Source organism: Heterodontus francisci, chromosome 7 (assembly GCF_036365525.1).
Source record: "Heterodontus francisci isolate sHetFra1 chromosome 7, sHetFra1.hap1, whole genome shotgun sequence".
Taxonomy (NCBI): domain Eukaryota; kingdom Metazoa; phylum Chordata; class Chondrichthyes; order Heterodontiformes; family Heterodontidae; genus Heterodontus; species Heterodontus francisci.
Window position 1 is genome coordinate 119,981,348 of NC_090377.1, and position 15,909 is coordinate 119,997,256.

The 15,909-nt window shown below is 39.6% G+C and overlaps 1 protein-coding gene across 23 annotated transcripts in view; it reads left to right on the top strand.

Moving 5' to 3' along the window:
* The window catches only part of LOC137372281 (poly(rC)-binding protein 3), a 228,188-nt gene that overhangs the window by 95,066 nt on the left and 117,213 nt on the right, over window positions 1–15,909 (top strand). For 20 of the 23 annotated variants that reach the window (XM_068036019.1, XM_068036017.1, XM_068036023.1 and 17 more), the window contains 2 exons: window positions 6,898–6,963; window positions 11,149–11,217. The exons of 2 other annotated variants lie outside the window; for them this stretch is intronic. The gene's annotated coding sequence lies outside the window, so the exon portion shown is untranslated. The remainder of the gene's footprint in view (window positions 1–6,897; window positions 6,964–11,148; window positions 11,218–15,909) is intronic. One more of the 23 variants, XM_068036020.1, reaches the window with a different exon arrangement.

Sequence of the window (15,909 nt, forward strand, 5' to 3'; positions counted from 1 at the left end):
CCACTATCCAACATCCTGGGGGTTACCATTGACCAGAAACTTAACTGGAACAGACACAAATACTGTGGCTGGGAATTCTGCAGTGTGTAACTCACCTCCTGTCTCCCCAATGCCTGTCCACCATCTACAAGGCACAAGTCAGGAGTGTGATGGAATACTCTCCACTTGCTGAGATGGGTGCAGCTCCAACAACACTCAAGAAGCTCGAATCCATCCAGGACAAAGCAGCCCACTTGATTGGCACCCCATCCACCATCTTCAGCATTCACTCCATTCATCTGCGATGCACAGTGGCAGCAGTGTGTACCATCTACAAGATGCACTACAGCAACGCACCAAGGCTCCTTCGACAGCACCTTCCAAACCTGCGACCTCTACCACCTAGAAGGACAGGGCAGCAGATGCATGGGAACACCACCTGCAAGTTTCCCTCCAAGTCGCACACCATCCTGACTTGGAACTACATCACCGTTCCTTCGCTGTTGCTGGGTCAAAGTCCTGGAACTCCCTTCCTAACAGCACTGTGGGTGTAGCCCTCAAGGACTGTAGCGGTTCAAAAAGACAGCTCGTCACCACCTTCTGAAAGGCAATTAGGGAAGGGCAATAAATGCTGGCCTAGCTAGTGACACCTACATCCTGTGAATGAATAAAAAAAAATACAGACCCTGATGGACTATTAAGCCTGCTGAGCTGTAGCCAGATTAATTTTCTTGCAAATATCAGCGCAAGTATGGTTATGAGATGAACAAAGTGCAAATGTCTGATTTAATGGTGTACGTAGCACATTCCAGCCCAGTGGAATTTATGGTTACATGTGCAAAGAAAGACCATGTGCCTGTTGTAAGCAGACATTCAAATTACAAGGTAAATCTGGTGCTCTAGTAAGCTGCTAATGTTTCTGCTCTGAGCGCCTTCAGTGTTTGAGCCACAGTCCATAAAGCAGTTCTGTAGAGTTGAGTTGCAAAATCTGGATATGTGCAGATTTAAATCGAAATGATGGCTCGTTGTTTAAATCTTTTAATTTTGGGCAGAGTTTGGCCACAGCAGTACAGCCTAGAAACATTTGTCCTTATAAATGTATGTATTTTAATTGGAACTCTGAGTGATTTGAGCAAACCCATTATTGTCTGGCCAAATATTTTCTTCGAGATCTTTATGTAGTAATAAATGGGAAATTTACCAGTAATTTTATACAGACTGCTTTTTAAAAGCACAACATTTCTTGATTTTAAAAGCACTGTATGCCCTCTAGTTTCTTTGTTCCCAGTCGGCTAGAGATGAATTCATGTCGTACTCTGCCTGTGGGGCTGTGTGCAAGAACATCATCCTCAGTTAATATGCAGGCTTCAAAAATAGACCAATGCTTGTTTAATGGGAGCATGGATAACTAAAGAATCAGACACCCCCACCCTTTTGTGTTGAACATTGTTGATGGGTTAACCCTTTTTTAAACCCTTTGAACAAACTGCCTTTAGGGCAGCATTAAAATTCGCAAGGATTACTTCCTTGTGCATTTACTATTCAAATGCGTCAAGTGCTGCTCTGTTGTTTAAGACGATACTAAACTGACATTTGAAATAACTGAATAAATGGTGCATCTACAGGGGACTATGGAGGAACATTATTCTGAGAGGAAAAACACCAAATAGTAAAGTGAATACCCAGCACAGTTATTCACCCTGAGTTTTTCTATTGGCATTGAATGCACATCACTTTTGTCAGGAACAGGCATATTCCATTTGTGGGGTGGGGGTGGATGAGAGAATACAAAACGATAAGATGTACTTTTTTTCAAGATGTTTTGAATTCTCTTCAAATTCTCCTCCACTAATCCTGCACAGTATAGAGGACAATCTGGTACAATTATACAGGGGAAACCAAGCAAAAGAAATGTTCAGTTATGTTCTGACATTGCACCAGAAGCTTCAGCCCTTTCAGCTGTGCCATTCCTCCACTCCTGGAGTATCTTCACCTATTATCCCTACACTAGCATGTTCATATAGCATTAGTTTTCATAGCTTTCCATGGTTATCCAGTTATATTTGGTATGATCTCGTTTCTTGCTTCCCGAAAGGAATTAAATTGCCGTCACTATTTCAATTTCTTTAGAACTTAAAGCCTATTTATGTATCCCCCTTTTTATGATCATTAACTTTTGCTAAATTAATTTCTTGAAGAGAAACTAGTTCAGGCAGTGCCAGTCATTCATCCCTTTATAATATGGCATGGTTACAGGCTGTCGTTAGACGCCCAGGTTTTTTCAAAGATCTTTTAATTTCATTTCCGGTCAATGACTGTCTCTATTCCATATTTTTGTGCTGTACTAAATCAACTGTAGTTGAAGCAGATTCTCTGCCCATGGGAACCCCAGCTTTCTATACACCATATTATGCCCCTTATGTGTCAGCTGTGGCTCAGTCGGTAGTGCACTCGCTTCTGAGTCTGAAGGTTATGGGTTCAGGATGTGCTGTCTTTCGGATGAGTTCTTAAACCAAGGCCTATCTGTGTGCTCAGATGGACATAAGATATCATGGCACCATTTTGAAGAACAAGAGAGTTATCCCCAGTATCCTAGTCAAAGAAAACTCTCAATTGACATTACAAAAACAGATTATCTAGTCGTTACTGCATTGCAAATTGTAGAGTTTGCTGTTTGCAAATTGGCTGATGCTTTTCCGACAACAGTGACTACCCTTCAAAAGTACTTCATGGGCTGTAAAGCACTTTAAGTCGTCCAGTGGTCGTGAAAGGTGCTCTATAAATGCGAGTTTTTTTTTAGTAAATCCTGGGAACTGTAGCCTATGGACCTCTCTTCTTTGGCCTCCTTGTCTCGAGAGACAATAGGTAAGCGCCTGGAGGTGGTCAGTGGTTTGTGAAGCAGCGCCTGGAGTGGCTATAAAGGCCAATTCTAGAGTGACAGCTTTTCCACAGGTGCTGCAGATAGATTTGGTTGTTGGGGCTGTTACACAGTTGGCTCTCTCCATGCGCTTCTGTCTTTTTTCCTGCTAACAGCTAAGTCTCTTTGACTCGCCACTCTTTAGCCCCGCCTTTATGGCTGTCTGCCAGCTCTATGGACCAAACATGCAGTAATTAAATGAGTGTGGAATTTATCCTTTACTGCTATAACCAGGAAATATCTTTAAGTACTTTTAATTTTCACCACTTCACTTGGTTAATCTCAAGCAGGTGCAAATTGGCACACTTTTGCAAATTGTTAGAGTTAAAAGAAACTTGCATTTATATCATGCCTTTCATGACCTCAGGACATCCCAAAATGCTTTACAACCAATAAAATAGTTTGTGTAGTCACTGTTGTGACGTCAGAAACGCAGCAACCTATTTACAAACAGCAAGCTCCCACAAACAGCAATATGATCACCAAGTAATCTGTTTCAGTGGTGTTGATTTTACAATAAATTCTGCCAGAACACACGGGATAACCCTTGGGTGACCTAGTGGGTGCAGATGCCCTTTATCCCAGCGCTTAGCGTACACCCTTTTTATCTTGATTACATTGCTTTGTCCCTAATTGGTGAGTGGAGAAGTGAAGATTCCTTGCCTTATAGGATTGTCTTCATTAAATAGGTATTCTACACATAAGGTCCCACCTTGCCTTCCTCCTTAATCCTTTGCCGCATAATACATGAAAACCATCTTCCTCAAGCGATGGGGGTGTGGGTTGGGGAGGGGAAACCATATGAATGGCATAGCGATACTGTAAACATCAAAAATGTGTTTAAAGGGAAATAAAAACAAGAAATGCTGGAACCACTCAGCAGGTCTGGCAGCATCTGGAAAGAGAAGAAGGGTCACTGACCCGAAACGTTAACTCTGCTTCTCTTTCCACAGATGCTGCCAGACCTGCTGAGTGGTTCCAGCATTTCTTGTTTTTATTTCAGATTTCCAGCATCCGCAGTATTTTGCTTTTATTTTTATGTGTTTAAAGGGCATTCTTAAACCCTCTGAGATTTTGTGAATTTTGTATTTGTTCCTTTAAGACTGTACTCCCAGGTCAAGCTAAATAGCTAACTTAACTTGACCTTTTATTTTCAGTTTTCGTCTTAGTTTAGTTTTAGTTTAGAGATACAACACTGAAACAGGCCCTTCGGCCCACCGAGTCTGTGCCGACCATCAACCACCCATTTATATACTAATCCTACACTAATTCCATATTCCTACCACATCCCCACCTGTCCTTATATTTCCCTACCACCTACCTATACTAGGGACAATTTATAAAGGCCAATTTACCTATCAACCCGCAAGTCTTTGGCATGTGGGAGGAAACCGGAGCACCCGGAGGAAACCCACGCAGACACAGGGAGAACTTGCAAACTCCACACAGGCAGTACCCAGAATTGAACCTGGGACACTGGAGCTGTGAGGCTGCGGTGCTAACCACTGCGCCACTGTGATCACAAATTCCCACGGTATGTTATATGGTGTTATAAGATAGGAGTCCCCTGAATGGCAGTTGGGGAAGGGGTGCAAGAGATGTTACCAAGAGTGAAGGAAGTGAGGCTTCCAGCAAGAAGTGGTGAGGGCCAAAGAGTACTAGTATTAATGGGATTGGACGAAGTGGAGTGCCTGCTTGAACTCGAGGGTTGACGGGTTGAATTCAACGGGAGAGAAAGAGAAGTGCCTTAGAACTGGCTGTGAAAGGTAGTGTCTATGAACTGGATGTTGATGAGGTAGCAGAGTGTCTGTGAATGGGAAGAGTGATTCTTGAAATATAATTTGGGGAAGCTGAGTCTGAACTGTGTCTCAAACTTAAATGCCACTTTATTTTCCATTTTTTTTTCCAAATTTGCAGTATAAAAATATTCGAAACACATCAAGTAGTTTACTTGCTGCACTTAGGAGAAAGAAATTTTAAAATCTGAAGCAACAATTAATTCCCAACTTATCCTGTTTAGATTCTCCGAAGACACTGTATTTTAATCCTGTTTGTTGCAGATTCTGAGTAGTCTTAGAATCTGCAACAAACAGTTTTAAAATATAGTGTCTTCGGAGAATCTAAACAGGATAAGTTCAATCAGTTGGATTTACTTTCCTTGCTGGTAGTGTAAATGGTGCAAGTGCTGTTTGCAATATTGGCATCACTGTATATAGTGTTATGTTTTTGCTGCAAAGTTGTGTAACTTCAGAAAGGAATGCAAGTGTTCTTTGAAAACATATTTCTGCAAAACCCAGGACAACATAGATGAATAGTGATTGTGTTTTGTCCCCATAAGAAATTTACATTTAGTATTTGAAAACTGAAAGTTTATTGAAAAACAGTGCAGCAGGGGCAGAATAAAGCAACTACATTAACTGTATTTACTCTGAAAACTCAATGTATCTGAGCAGTTGTTGCTCCTGTGTGTAATATTTTGTGTTCAATATGCAGTTGTAAGGAAAATCCAAGTGTTCTGTCCTGATAAATTATACTAAAGTATTTGCAGTGTCTATGACAGAGACTAGGGAATGTGGTCATACGTTCACAGGCAATATCAGCCTCTGATTCAATTAATAAGATTACATTGCACAGTCTGAATATAATTCATTTTGTGGGTCTGATGCATTGGAGTCTTAATTCAAGTTGGGAGAGTTGTCCCACAAACTACTCAATCATCAGCCCAACATAGACATACTTACAGAATCATACAGCACCCAATATCGCAGACTTCTCCTTCATCCGAGTATGCCCTGTCTCACTAGGAGAATAGACCCACCAGAAGTGTGGGCAGAATGATAGTCAGACAGGTGGGAGTAGCCCTGGGAGTTCTCCACATTTACTCAGGACCCCATGAAACCTTATTGAACAGGTCAAATATGGGCCAGAAAGCCCTCCCTCAGCTGATAAATCAGTACTCCTCCACGTTGAGCACTATCTGGAGGAAGCACTGAGGGTAACAAGGATACAGAATATACCCTGGGTGGGGGTCTTCAATGTCCGTATAATGTCCATTATATCCACACGTTAGATTCAAAAAATATTACCATGTTCATGTATGCCAGAAGTCAGTTGGGAATATTTTTGAAACTGTTAAGTGTGAAATCTATTTTGGGACTCAGTAAAATTGCTTGAATTTTTTCATTAAGTTTTCTATATTTTGCTATTCTTTGGAGCACACTGTTTGTAGAAGTTTGAAAGGGTTACAATGATGTAATATACAGCTCACCCAATTTATCATAGAATAGCTTGTTCAAGTCCCTTGCAAGCCATTTTCATATGAAATCATATGAAACTGATATTGCAACTATATATTGATATATTTACTGGCATAGCCCTATGCATTAGCTAATGTCATTCCGAAAGCACTTGGCAACTCGAAGTCATGTCATGGCTATTATTGATTCTTCTTGCATCAAGCATCCATTGGTTATTTGTATTTGCTGCTATATAGTTCCTTGTGTAGTTAGTGATCTGACTGGGAGCTGTGAAGATGCTGCTGCTATTTAGACCACTGTGCAATGTGAAGGGAAGGGAGCTAGAGATCTTTGTGTAAAAACTTTACTTAGCAGCTGCTGACTGGAATAGGTATAGTAGCCTAATTTTATTTTAAGAATTAGGCACCTAAATTTGAAAAATGTTTAAAATGTTAAAAATTAGGCTTTAATGGTGCAAAGGGAAAATGATTGAGTACCTTTCAAAGATGCTTTGACACTAATGACTGCTAACCGTGCTGAACTGGCACTAGTGTATTGTGCTGAAAATCTTAGTATGGCAGTGAACCAAATAAATCTTTCACTTGCATAAAGTAGCAAGAGTACTAGACCACCATTATTTGGTTAGAATGGTAGGTTACCACTGCAAACTTGTCTGCTTTCTGTTAGGGATGAATGAGTTTAAATGTACAATTTAAAAACTTCAGTTGGTACTGGATTTCAAAACTTTTTTTTTTCTTTTTCAAGTTTTGGCTGATACTTCAATACTGCTGGAAATTGTTGCCCCTACCTTCCTGCCAGCAATACCGTCAGGTAAGAATCAGTCCAAACCAAGCATACCTCCCTTATTAACACTTGAACTGCAGAAAGCAGGCACAGTTTCCAGGTGATGGATTTATCCTGTGTTTAGCAGCAATGTACTTGAATGCCATGAATGGATGTTTTCAAGGAAGAATGTGCTTTTGTTTTAGGATTGATGTGAACAGCTGATGGATTAAATTCCATGTTGTGAAAATAGGAATGTTTTGACAATTGCACTGAACTTGTAAAGAGAAAAGTATTATGGGTATCAATAAAGCTTGAATTCAGAGACAAAAGGAATTGGGGGGGTGGGGGGGGGGGGGGAGGGTATGGTTGCATTGACTGTAGAGATAGAGAAGCAAATGGAAATGTCCAATTATTTTAATAGACCCAAAATTCAAATTTAACCCATTTTGATTTTTTTTCTCTGACTAGCAATATGTTTGGTTATCATGTCGGTCAAGCTTTAGGTCACACACTGTCAGTGTGGGACCACTTGATTCGATCAATTGCTCAAGGATAAGTTGTTTTTCGTAAACACCAAAACAACTTCAAAGTCAAGCTTTTAGACATGCCACAACATGGTCTATTCAAATCAATATGCTGTTCTTTCTCTCATTTCTTTATCTGTTCTTGTCAGTTAATTGAATTTTTTTATGTCCCATTTTTTTGTTTGCGTTTCTTTCAATTCACTTTTTCAATAAGTAGGTACTAGTTGTTTGTTTGGCATCCAAACAAAATGGGCATCAGATAATGTTTTTATTTGATGGACCCTGTTTAAATCATGTACACACCACATAATCTATGAGCACTTATGTATACATACTCCACATTGCAATGAACAAATCACAAATTTAAAGCTTGTTTGAGTTGCTTAAATTGACCAGGATACCAGGTCAAATTGGGAAAGTGTAGTGGTTAAATTACTTGTTAATTTATTCAATTTGTAAGCATGGTTCCCATTACTAGCCCCTTTGAAGGGACAAACATAAGCTGGATTGTAAATTACATAAGATTCATCCTATTTCTGGTGATACTCAATAGTTGCTAAACAATTCTAAGGGTTTCTATTTTAAATGGTAAGATGGTCTTAGGAGGAAAACCAACTCCCCTGTCCTCCCTTATATTTTTCGTTTTGAATTCAAGCTAAACCATACACTGACAGCAGAGGAATTGTTCATGTCTGTGAGTAGCCTGTCGAAACAATCAAGTTTACATACATTATACTGCAGCATTGCTCACGCTGAAGCTCTCCAAGGCAAAGTTGGAATAAAGGGTTGAGGGGTGGGGTGGTGGAAGGATGATTACTTTAAATGTATATATTTTATATTTTAGATTAATTTTGGTTTCTGAGGAGCAACTGCTGCAGTTCTGTTTTAAATGATGCTCAACCTTCCCTTTTGTGCATTGAAATGAATGCTACAACACCCACTGCATTTCTTGTGCTTACCTTGTACTAGCTATGCCTAATTTCCATTGAACAAGTAAGCTTAGCTGCAAAAGAGGGATAATATTGCAGCTTTCTGTTTTGTGAAAACCCAAATGCAGCACACTGCCAATTTTGTAGAGTAAAGGTTAAGTATGTTAATTGTGGAGTAGTGAACAAATGGTACCACTAAGAAGGAATAAGAAAGGATACTTTAGAGCAGGAACCTTAATTTCAATAAAATGGGGAGGTGGAAAACTAGAAGCGTACAAGATTGTCATTGGAGCTTGAGAAGGTTATTGCGGCTCAGGTTGGCAGCACTCTCTCCTAAGTCTCAAGGTTCTGGGTTCAAGTAACACTCCAGACTGAGCATAAAAGGCTAACGCTCCAGTGCAGTACTGAGGGAGTGCTGCATGATTGGAGGTGCCATCTTTCGGCTGAGATGTTAAACTGAGACATAGCTAGTCTCCCCTTTCAAGTGGATATAAAAGATCCCATGGTACAATTTTGAAGAAGAGCAGGGGTTCTTATCCCTGGTGTACTGACCGATATTTATCCCTCAGTCAATATCACAAAAACAGATTAATTGGTCAATTTCACATTGCTGTTGTGGGTCCTTGCTGTGTGCAAATTGGCTGCCACGTTTTCTACATTACAACAATGACCACGCTTCAAAAGTACTTCATTGGCTGTAAAGTGCTTTGACACACCTGGTGGTCATGAAAAGCATTATATAAATGCAGTCTTTCTTTTTCTTATTGATGAAGTAACTTTGAGAGGGGTTCTGATGGGGTAGTGGTAATAAATGTAAGGGAGTAATCGCGTTTGGGTAAAAAACTTTTTTTGCATCATCAGCAATGTGAGAGGTGTTAGAACCTCACTTGATAGGGAACAGTACTGAAGTCTTTAGGCTTTGAGTTGATGAGCATTTAATCAACACAAAATGATACTTGTGTAACATCTAAACATTTTTGAAATGGCATTAACTTGTATTTCACTTTCTTCCCCTATTCAATGAAATCAATAATTGGCTTTCCACAGTTCAGTACACTGTTGAAAGTTGTGCATGAATGGTGAATAGCACAGCATATTTCATGTCCATACTAATGTCTGACAAGTAGAATTATACAGTAAATTCTAAAGTTTCCAATGATATTGAAAAGATCTGCTTTGCCTGTTCATTCATAGCCAGAATAGTATTGAATGACTGTAATGCTTCAGCAATAACTGAAGAAATACAAAAGCAGAAGCGGTGACAACTGTTTGTATGTCATTAGCTATAATCTCCAGTAAGTTAGCAATATGCTGCTGGATTGCATTCATTTGGATCTGCACTCCATGCCAATATCATAATCGTTACTCAAGCTCAGGCCTGCAACCCTCTGTGATAGCTGCGTTTCTCTAATTCCATCCTCTTTACTATGCCTGATTTTAATCACTCCACCGTTGGCAATGGTGTCTTCGGCTGCCTAGGCCCTAAACTCTGGAATTCTCTCCCTAAACCTCTCTGGCTCTCTTTCCTCCTTTAAGGTACTCCTTTTAACCTATCTCTTTGACTAAGCTTTTGGTCATCTACCCTAATATTTCCTTATGTGGCACGCTGTCATATTTTGTTTTATCATGCTCCTGTGAAGTGCCTTGGGAGGTTTTATTACGTTAAAGGCGCTATATAAATACAAGTAGTTGTACTCTTGGTCTCTAATTTTATTCATCTATCAATTTGTGCTAAATTACCAGCTTGAAGCTTACAAACATTCCAACTGATTATTGAAATAAATATTTACATTTCTTGTATCGTTCAGTCCATCTATATCTCTACATGTTGCCTTTGCTTTGAGGATTGTCAACCAGTACATCCCATATTTTCTAGTCTTTGCTGCCTAAAAGGGAATGTATTTATTCTGAACTAATATTGGAGAAATACCTGTCTACACAGAGAATCTAGTGCAACACAATAGCTGTCAGATAAATGGGACTTTACTTAAGGTTGGATCTACAATTAATAAGGGGAAGAACAGCTAAAATTACTGTAGTGAATTTCCAGACTGAAAAAATAAGAACATGATGAAGAGGAAGGCTACTTAATTTGGTCCACTATGCCCATTTCCCCAGATGAGCCATGTGTAATTTCAGTGTCGTGACCTCCTAATTTAAGCTTCCTGAGGAAGGAATTTAATCTCAGGTAGTGGTTGTTGTAAAACTTCAAAGAAGCCAACTGAATTTCCTCCAAGAATATTGCTTGTCTTAAATAACATACCTCATTTTACTATATGTTACTTGATTCATCATATATAAATTTATTCTTATAATCTTTAATCTAATTTTAAGCCTGATCAGATTCCTTTTGAAAGAAGTTATTTGATTTAGCACTAACATTGAGAGAATTTTTGAGTGTTCTTTAAGCTAAAGAGAGGTCTGTTACCTCAAGTGAAGATTATGAAGATATATGAAGGAGAAAAATGGAAGAGGCTTACATCTGTGGTGCTTTTCAAAATAAAAAAAAGTTGCTACAATTGGTCAATTCTGATAGGTTGCCTGTCAAAAGTTTGCAGATCAATTACAGCATTGTTACATTAAAAAAAGCTTGAGTTGGTAGCACAAGGTATACGCAGATTTTATTACAGTATATAGCATTAACAGATGCAAGGTAGTAACAACACAATGTAAGATTAACAGTATAATACTCTGCTGCTAAATTTGACCATATATGAGCACTTGCTCACATCAGAAATTCTTAAATATTTAATTCAATTACTCTACATTGTTTTCAGAACAAGCAACTGAGATCAAAAAGTCGCAAGACATTTTCAAAGGATAATGCATACCTGAGTGAATATAAGGTAGTAATACCATAACATACTGTTTCAATTTCACATTTGATTGTAGTGATTGTGTATTCCATGTCCTTTATGTGTGATGATGTAAGATTGACTGTATTACATTTGATTTTAATGTAAGAAAGCACTTATTCAGAGTGTGATCTGCCTAATGGAAACAAAATCTATGCATAGGAACGGGAGTAGGCCATTTAACCCCTCAAACCTGTTCCCCTATTCAATAAGATCATGGCTGCTCCTGCTGCAGCTGCAACCTAACTTAATTTACTCGGCCTTTGCCCCATATCGCTTAATAACTTTGGATAACAAAAATCTATCAATCTCAGATTTAAAATTAACAATTGATCTGGCATCAATTGCCATTTGCGGAAGAAGTTCATTCCCACAAGGGGGAAAGGTAGGGCAAACTAGTCATCCAGGGAGCTCTGGATCAAAGAGATGGAGAGTAAGATGAAGCAGAAAAAGGATGCATATAATAGATATCAGGAGGATAATGCAATTGAGAATCAGGCTGAATAGAGAAGGTTCAGAGCGGAAGTGAAAATAAGAGAAGCAAAGAGACAGTATGAGACCAGACTAGCAGCCAACATAAAAGGGAACCTAAAAATCTTCGATAGGCATATAAACAGCAAAAGGGTGGTAAAAGGAGGAGTGGGACCAATTACGGACCTAAAAGGAGATTGGTACTAAATAACTACTTTGCATCTGTCTTTACCAAGGAAGAAGAGGCTGCCCAAGTCATGGTGAAAGAGGAGCTAGTTGAGACACTGGATGGGCTAAAAATTGATGGAGGAGGTACTAGATAGGCTGGCTGTACTTAAAGTTAATAAGTTACCAGAACTGGATGAGATGCAACCAAGGATACTGAGAAGCAAATGTGGAAATTGCAGAGGCACTGGCCATAATTTTCCAATTCTCCTTCAATACAAGGGTGGTGCCAGTGGATTAGAGAATTGTGAATGTTACGCCCTTGTTCAAAAAAGGGTGTGAGGACAAACCCAGCAACTACAAGCCAGTCAGTTTAACTTTGGTGGTGGGGAAGCTTTTAAAAACGATAATCTTGCCAAAATTAACTGTCACTTGCACAAATGTGGATGAATTAAGGAAAGCCAGCATGGATTTGTTAAAGGCAGATCATGTTTAACTAACTAGCTTGAGTTTTTTTTGATGAGGTAACAGAGAGGGTTTATGAGGGTAATGGGGTTGATGTGGTGTACATGGACTTCCAAAAGGCATTTGATGAAGTGCCACATAACAGGCTTGTCAGCAAAGTTCGAGCCCATGGAATAAAAGGGATAGTAGTAGCATGGATACAAAATTGCTGAATGGCAGGAAACAGTAGTGGTGAATGGTTGGTTGGTTTTCAGACTGGAGGAAGGCATATAGTGGGGTTCCCCAGGGTTCGGTTCTAGGACCCCTACTTTTTTGATTATATATTAATGACCTAGACTTGGGTGTACAAGGTTTGCAAAATTTCAAAGTTTGCAGATGCTGTAAAACTTGGAAATATTGTGAACTGTGGAGGGTAGCGATAAAACTTTAAGAGGACATAGGCTGGTGGAATGGCAGATGAACTTTAATGTAGCAAAGTGTGAAGTAATTTATTTTGGTACTAAGAGTGAGGAGAGGCAGTATAAATTCAAGGGTACGACTCTAGAGAGGGTGCAGGAGCAGAGACCTGGGGGTATATGTGCACAAATCATTGAAGGGTGCAAGGGCAGGTTGAGAAAGCGGTCAACAGAGCATGCGGGATTCTGGGCCTTATAAATAGGGGCATAGTGTACAAGAACAAGGACGTTATGATAAACCTGTATAAAACACTTTTTCGGCCTCAACTGGAGTATTGTGTCCAGTTCTGGGCACTTAGGAAGGATGTGAAGGCATTTGAGAGGCAGCAGAAAAGATTCACGCAAATGCTTCCAGAGATGAGGAACTTCAGTTATGTGGATAGGTTGGAGAAGCTGGTCATCTTCTCCTTGGAGAAGAGAAGATTAAGAAGATAGAAGTGTTCAAAATCATGAGGGGTCTGGACAGAGTAGATAGGGAGAAACTGTTCCCATTGGCCGAAGGATCCAGAACCAGAGGACACTGATTTAAGGTGATTGGCAAAAGAACCAGAGGCAACATGAGAAAAAACTTTTTTACGCAGCCAGTGGTTAGAATCTGGAATTCTGTGCCCGAAATTGTGGTGATAAGAGATTCAATTGAGACCTGAAAGAGAATTGGATTGTTAGCTGAAGAGAAATTTGCAGGGCTGCAGGGAAAAGGCCAGGAAGTGAGACTAAATGAGTTGCTCTTGCAAAGAACCAGCACAGAAGCAACCAGCCAAATGGCCTCCTCCTGTGCTGTGGACATTCTATGTTCCAAACTTCTACCATCCTTTCTCATTACCCAAACTGTTCCCCTTGACATTTTGAAAATTTTGATCAAATCACCCATTAACCTTCTAAATTTCAGGGAATACAACCCTAGTTTGTGTAATCTCTCATAGTTTAACCCTTGGAGTCCAGGTATCCTTCTAGTAAATGTATACAGCACTCCATCCAATGCCAATATATACTTCCTCAGATGTGGTGCCCAGAATTGCTCACAGTACTCCAGGTGTGGTCGAACCAGGGCTTTGAATAGCTGAAGCATGACTTCTATCCCCTTTGTATTCCTCTAGATATAAAGACCAGCATTCCATTAGCCTTTTTGATTATTTTCTGCAACTGTACGTGACAGTTTAATGATGCATCTATCTGGGCCCCAAGTCTCTTTGGACCTCCACTATTTCTAGCTTTTCGCCATTTAGAAAGTACCCTGATCTATCCTTTTTAGGTCCAAACTGGATGATGTCATGTTTTCCTACATAGAAATTAATTAACCACATTTTTGTCCATTCACTTAATCTACCAATATCTTTTCTGTAATTTTATGCTTCCATCTACACTGCTTACAATGTAACCTATCATTGTGTCATAGGCAAATTTGGATATGTCGCTTTCTAACCCAACATCTAAGTAATTAATGAATACAGTGAATAGTTGAGGCTCCAACAAAGATCCTTGCGGGATGCCACTAGTCACATCCTGCCAATTGGAGTATGTGGCCATTATCCCTACTCTCTCCTTCCGCTTACCTAATTTCCGAACCAGGTCAACAATTTGCCTTCAATTCCATGAGCTTCAGCTTTAGCTAACAGTCTCTTATGATGGACTTTATCAAATGCCTTCTGGAAGTCCATATAAATAGCATCCATAGACACTCCCCTGTCCACTACTTCAGTCACCTGTTCAAAAAAATTCAGTCAAATTCGTCAGGCATGACCTACGCTTTATAAATGCATGCTGGCACACTGATCTGCCGAAAACTTTCAAGCTGTTCAGTCACCCCTATCCTTAATTATAGATCTAGCAATTTCCTGACAACAGATGTTAGGCTAACCGGTCTATAATTCCCTTGTTTCCCTCTGTCACCTCGCTTAAATTGCACATCACTGCGCTATTTTCCAATCTAAAGGAACGGTTCCTGAATCGAGAGAAATTTGAAAGATTTTCTTTAGGGCATCTGCAATTTTGTCACCTTTTTAAACGTTGGGCTGGAAACCATCTGCTTCTGAGGATTTGTTGCTTTTTAGTGCCGTTAATTTTTCCATTACTATTAACTTAGAATAATTTTGTTGAGTCCCTGGCCCTGATTCAATAATAGTTTCCTTGGGATGCCTGTCATGCTGAACATTTCCTCTACTGTAAATAGTGATGCAAAGTAATTATACAGCATATCTGCCATTTCCTTGTTTTCTTTGACAACATCACTGTTATCAGTTTTCAAGGGGCCCACATTACTTCTGACCATGCTCTTTTTCCTAACGTTACTGTAAAAAGTTTTTGTGTTTTTGGTATTATACATTTTGTAGCTCTTAGTATCTGCTTTGTCATCCTTTGCTGCTCTTTGTATCTTTCCCATGTGCCAGAATCTCTGCTATATTTTGCATTTTTGTATGCTTTTTAGTTTTGTGCTGTCTCTAACCTCTGGTTGTCCATTGCAGTCTTGTGGTAAGTAGAACTCTTTAGGGTATCACAAATTATTTTTTGAACACCTCCCATAGATCATCTATCGTTTTGCCCATTAACGATTTCCCAGTTTACTGTGGACAGTCTCAGTCTCATCCTGTTGAAGTCAGCTTTGCTTAAATCTGTAATCTTGGTAGCTATTTCACTTTTTTCCCTTTCAAGCACTATGTTGAACTCATCATATTATAATCACAATTTTATCAATGTTCATGCACCATTAGGCTGTTAAGTAAATCTGGCTTATTACTCATCACTAAATCTAATATGGCATGTCCCCATGTTGGCTGAGGACTTATTGTTTCAGTAAACTATTCTGAATACTGTCAAGATACTCACTACCTTTCTGACATGTACCAGTCTGCTTAACCCAATCTATATGGAAGTTAAAATCACCCATTAAAAATACTCTGCCTTTCCTGCATACTTGACTAATCTCAGCATTTATGTAAGCTGCCATTTCACAGCTACTGCCAAGGGTCCCATACACAACTCCCATACAGTCTTAACAGTCCAAACCCGCGACCTCTACCAACTAGAAAGACAAGGGCAGCAAATACATGGGAACAGCACCACCTGCAAATTCCCCTCCAAGTCCCACACCATCCTGACTTGGAACTTTATTGCCGTTCCTTCACCGTCG